Below are 6000 nucleotides of genomic sequence, written 5' to 3'. Positions count from 1 at the left end.
ATACACTACAGTACTCGTACAGTGTAGGAGACTGTCAGTATCTCAGTGACATAGCCTTTGAGACCCAGCTTTTAGATTATCTCACGGGCAACCGCACCCTGGGGTCATCATATGACCTCAGTGTACCATGGTAACTATCGGTACCCATGATTGCCATTGTGGGGTCCAATGGTTACAAAGAGGGTCTTGCACCCCCTTGTAACCAATTAAATAATACTGTTGCCATTGACAGCAGTATCTAAGGAGTTAATTGATCCCTAACAGCTCCAAAACCAGCCGGGGCCGATCACGCAGAGCGTCAGCTGTCATGTACAGCTGACAACCGCGGGAATTTCAGCCGCAGGGCGGTGTTATAATCTTATTCCTTAGGGCGGTTAAAAAGTGTCGCTGAAGAAAAAGGCCCCTTAATGGCTGCCGTTAAAAGGAGTATCGGCAGTTGTTAAGGGGATAAATGAATGGCTGGCTATGTTGGATAGCAACATGAGTTATTCTTTGTTTTCATAGGAGAAAAGGCGCCACCAGAGATGGCAGCAACTTATTCTTCTCTGCCTGTTAAGAACATATGCCAAGTGTGCAGGAATATGGGTGTTCAGTAGACTGCTTTCTTAGATGTATGGCTGGCTACCTTTCTAAAAACTTAAAAGGTAATGATGACATATACTACAATTAAAAGAACATCCAGTACTTTTAATTCAAGCATCTGTTGTTAAAAATGTTATCATGATATGTGATATAGTAAATGTCTTCAGAGCAGAATACATACTTGTACCTTAAATTAAGGATACAATGTTCATCATCCATAATTTATTCATCTTTTTCTCTCCTACAATTCACATTATGCTACACTATTCTAAGTTCACTGTCTTATCATGTCACTAACTAGAACGGAAGTCTGCCTATTTTCCATTCCTTTATATCGTGGGCATGGAGGAACATGTAAATACTACGAAATGTTTTGTGACATTAGACAAAACAAAGACATATAATTAAATTCTGCCAGTCATGTATCATCCTGTTTCCCAAACAATGTCACATTGTATTTTATCAGTAACCAAAATCCAGCCGATGCTTGATTTCTTTCCAATTTATACGTGTACAGGTAAAGAGCTTAAAGGCAATAGGTTTTCTTATGAGTCTATTGCCCTCTGGTTTGTATACAGAATTAACCTGTGTCTTCAAGATACGCTGCAGATTGAAAGGGGTTAACTCCGCACAACAACAAGCTCTATCTACATCATTGAAGCAGCTTCTCCTGTAATCTGTGGTAACCCAATACTCATAGTTCCTTGTTGCCTCACCACAACTGCTGACCTTTTAATGAATTCTTTTTGACTGACAAAGGGTTAAAAATAGATACCAGAGAGGCGCTATAGTCTGTCTTCTCTAAAGCAGTGACTGGTTTTACCTCATTCCATAGGCCTCTGCCTCTCAGGTGTACAGCAGATGATTTTTCTGACACCCTCACATAAAGTTCTGAATCTAGGCTGACTCCTTCCGTCCTGCGTAGGTGAGAGCGAGAGAGCAGGTAACCTGGAGAGAGATGGTGAAGAATGAAGAATAGACTTATTCTCCATGACAGGTAATCCTAAAATTATCCGACTTAACAAATAGAAAATGGCAGGGATTGGAGAAGAGAAAGTAGGACAGAGAAGGCGCTTCAGATGTGTAATGGAGATGGGCAAACAGACAAACTCAAGTTAAATAGTTCTGGGAACAGTGGACAAGCGAGCCAAGATAAGACAGTGGAAGGAGGAAACTGAGGAGAGAACAGGAGGGAGATAGCAGAAAGGCAGGGAGCTGCTGTCATTCTCCTTTGGGCTCATTTCCAAATGAATCTGGTAATTAAAAATCAGCAGAGATAAATTGGCTGCATCTTGTGGCGCTGTGCCACGACTGTCTCATCACTACATGAGTGTAATCATCAGCTCACACCTCTGCCTGTGTGCTCCATCTCCATCCCCAGCTCATGCATGGCTTTGAAGTTCTCAGAAAAAAAGGTTTTGGTACTGTGTTGATTGTCAAAGAAACAAAATAATACTCTTGTAGATATGATTCCTTTTAATGGCTAACAAATAAAGGAGATGAGGTTACAAAGGTAAGATATCTACATCGAAAGCTCACGTTGTAACGTCATTGCTTTTTTGCTTGTCAGCCATTAAAGGTATCACTTCTACGAGATCCACTGACAGCAGTGAAACTGAGGTTCTCATCTGTCTGCCCTCTTATCCTCCATGTTATACCTGTGCTTCCCCATTCATCTTCATCTTACCTGTCTGAGCCTATGCTTTCCATCTCTGTGGTTGCTTGTCTGCCTCTATATCTTCTGCTTTTCATGACATCTAATTAAAACAAAATCAAATGCCACAGATAGGAAGATAATTATGGATTCCTATTGAGGGGCCTGCACAGCATCACACCTTAATTACTCGGAAGCACATGACCAGACACACTTAGCTGCATTGCACTTTAAAAATTGGCGTCCTTTAACCCTCTCCATGGTAGAAAAAGGTCTCCTGACCATTACTTGGCCGGTTTTCCTGGCAATCAACAGATTTTTTTTCTTTAATGGCATTACATGACTGGCGTCATTGGGCATTCTGACACAGTGTTCTGCTGCCATACCAGCTGTAGCACATCCGCTGACATTGTGTGCTGACAAAACAATGTAATTATTATTTGTGCTTTTCTGTTTTGCTACGCCAATGCCTAGTTCTAGCCTGCTCTAGAACTAGTGTTAAAATAGCAGAAAGTGACATTAATATTCCCAGAGAAGAAAGATGAGCTTTCCTATATAGTAAAAAACAGTATTGTGGTACAGACTGGTCCGAGAGAGGCAAAAAGGACACTTTTTGGCCATTGTTGGGTCAATAGGGATCTATGGCTAAGTTTTGTGTATGTACATGGGGCTTTCTTTGTGGATATGCTCAACAGGTTCACATAGGAAAATGTAAAAAGAGCCGACCTGCATGCTGAAATGACGATAAAACTTTACTAAGGGCAAAATATATTTGGAGAAGTAGAAAACTACAATTGAGGAAAATGACCTGTTTACAAGCAGATGGCGTAGAAAGTGCTCGACAGGATGAAGGTATCAGTCAGCACTGGAATAGATTGTGATGTGAGACAGGAAGGAGTCTATCAGCACAGAAATAGCAGATTGGACCTCAAAACGCAAAGGAGGTAGATCAACCGAGCCTTGATTGCAAAGGATTGAACCTGGAACATTAGAGTGTTCTCTAGGACGACACAGCAGGAAGAGTTAAAGGATACACAGGAAACCACAGGGTGGGTCAGACATCAGACAACAAGAAACAAAGATGGAAAATACTAATAAACTCTGCTAATGACAACTAATTAGCTGTGGAAGGGAAGGGGGGCTGGCGAAGCAAGGAAGGGAAACAAAGAGTGTCAGGGACACACAAACGGAGACGTACAGTCAACATTGAGAGACATACAAAAAAGGAAAAGAGAGTTGCCACCCAGAGCTATGTGAGAGAGAAGGTTTAGGAAGGCAGAAGGAGGGATGAGGATTAGGGAGGGACTCTCGGCTTTGAAGATTCAGTCTAGAGGCAACCTGGAGGCAATCTGGGAAGAGAGGGAAGAGAAAGAAAAGCATCTGACTGAGATCTATCTCTAGCTGGTGTGCGAGGGACCAAGCTGATGCTGAGAGGACAAGGGCTGGCAGCTCCTAACTGGTGAGAAGGGAGCGGGAAAGAGGTGTTGGAAACTAATGAAGCTCTGTGGTGTTTGAGGGAATGATGATTCATTTGGGCTGTGGATTGTATTCCAAAGGATGGCAAGAAATTAGCTTCTGTCGTATACAGGACAGACCTGGAGTAGGGATGAAGTGTAATTAGATTGTAGGTTCCTGCAAACAGCGTCTGCATTACATTTTGCTGCCTTGTTCCTTTCACTTGACTTTGGTTGTTGTTTTCTCTGCTTCATTGTAAAGTATTTGAAATGTGTTAGGGCTTTATAAATAAAAGGTCTGAAAAACAGCAGAAAGAAGGGCAGGAATTTGATGGTGAAGCCAGATGAATGCTGAAGTTTGTGAGGATCTGTAGATTTCTCAGCAGAGCTCACCCTCCTGCTTCATTTGTGAGCATTTCCTCTGGAACAGTTACTAACTACTCAGCTGAAGGACGGGATCACTGGAGAAGCAGAGGAGTCGTTCTGGTCTAGCAGATTTCTGGGGAGATGGGTTTACACTGATGCTGGAAACTTAGTCTTTCAGTAGTTCAGTTTCTATCTCGGCCATGTGATATACTGTATACAATAATGTTTCATGGTGGATCAGGAATAGCTCACACATGTGGCAAGTATTTGTGTACTTGAGAATGTTTCTAACTGTTTAATAGATGTGTCCTTCAGAGACCGTCTCCTGTTATAAGGTGTCAGAATAAAATTGAAATGCATATCTGTGCCTTGTGCCTGAGTGGTAAAGTACTCGGTATGATTTTCAGAAAAATACATGAGAAAAATATCTGGTAACGGTTTGAAATTTTTAGGGTATGTGCACACAACACCTTTTTCAGGCAGACAAATTGAAGTTTTCTAGAGGAAGACACTTCAGAAAACATCGGCGTTTTGTTTCCTGAAGCATCTATTTTACGTTTTTTTCCAAAAAAGTTTTTGACGACTGGTGGGCTTTTTGAGCATTTTTCCAGTGCTTTTGGGGCGTCTTTTGTACTTTTCTTTTCTGGATTTTGTTATTAACTCCATTCAACAATGAAGAATCCCCTATTGATTTTTCCAAGTAAAAACGCTGGCAAAATAATCAAAATGACACTCAGACGTGTTCCGAGCCTTCTCACTTTCTTATTGTCTTCTTTATAAAGTGTACAGTGTCTTCAGAGCAGAAAATGGCCGGAGAATGGCCTGCTCACTTCTTTTACTGCTTGGCGTTTTTAGAAACCTAAAGTGGTTAAAAGACACTCAAAAGACTTGAATACATGAACAGCGGGTAATTTTTAGATAGAAATCCATATGTACATTCTTTCAAGTGTTTAGCGCTTTTCAGGTGTTTTTTTTTATTTAGCAGAATGTACCTGAAAATACGCTGTGTGTACATACCCTTATGGTATACTGGCGATGATAACTTAATATTAGAACAGCCACCTTGGTTTGCTTGCTATAGCCGTCTACTTGTTATAGCTGGAACTCTTAAGTAATTTTGCAGTGCCACACAATAGATAGAAGTCACCACAATGACCAAGCTCAGCCAAGTCCATATAATAGTCCATTACAGAGTGTAGACAGGTAGTTGCCAAATGCATCAGATGCCAATAATTAGAAAGTGATATGCAGCCTGTCCAATTATTTTTTGGCCGCCACACAGACATGCATCTACTGTTAAAAATCTAATGCCTATGATAAATTCTACAAAATCAGCATGTGAATATTATATAGTCATACATATTAAGCAGATCAAGTTTGCAGAGCAATAATGACAATTATGAAAACGCGTTATTGATTTTATACTTATAGGATGGTGAACATAAAATGGTAAAGATTATCTTACACGATATAGAATAGAAGCTTTCTAAGCTCTCCTTTCCGCAGAAAGTAGGCCAGCAGATGATAAAAGAGAAGGAAATTGGGTTAGGAGACCAAATTACCTTTAGAGGTAGCGTAAAGAATCCGCCAGTGTGTGTGAAATTGAACAAGGAGCTAAATGAAGGGTTGCATCAGGAGCAGAAATGATAAAATGGATACATCAGATCACACAGCAGGCTCATGGGGACCTCAGCACAGAGTTTCATTGATTTCTAGAGTCTGCTATGTTTTACATTACGCCCCGTAAATGATTCGTAATTTGTTTAGGTGGATCAGTTTCATGGTGTTGTATATTATACATGTGTCTATAAAATAGTTGTTTTCAAGGATAAAGACTGGAATGGTAGCATTTTATTAAAAATAAAGGCACGCTTGCATTAGGGAAAAGAGAACAAGGGTCTGTTTCAGGATCATGTGCTGAGGGAATGGATTTTGAGAGCGGCA

General features: G+C 40.7%; 1 protein-coding gene across 1 annotated transcript in view; it reads left to right on the top strand.

Annotated features, from left to right (window-relative positions):
* Positions 1-3491: 3491 nt before the first annotated feature.
* Positions 3492-6000, top strand: part of ADCY4 (adenylate cyclase 4) — a 114190-nt gene continuing 111681 nt past the window's right edge. Inside the window, exon 1 of the mRNA XM_077298198.1 lies at positions 3492-3695. The gene's annotated coding sequence lies outside the window, so the exon portion shown is untranslated. The remainder of the gene's footprint in view (positions 3696-6000) is intronic.

Source organism: Ranitomeya variabilis, chromosome 1 (genome assembly GCF_051348905.1).
Source record: "Ranitomeya variabilis isolate aRanVar5 chromosome 1, aRanVar5.hap1, whole genome shotgun sequence".
Classification (NCBI taxonomy): domain Eukaryota; kingdom Metazoa; phylum Chordata; class Amphibia; order Anura; family Dendrobatidae; genus Ranitomeya; species Ranitomeya variabilis.
Note: the sequence above shows the minus strand (reverse complement) of the source record. Positions and strands in the feature narration are given on the sequence as shown.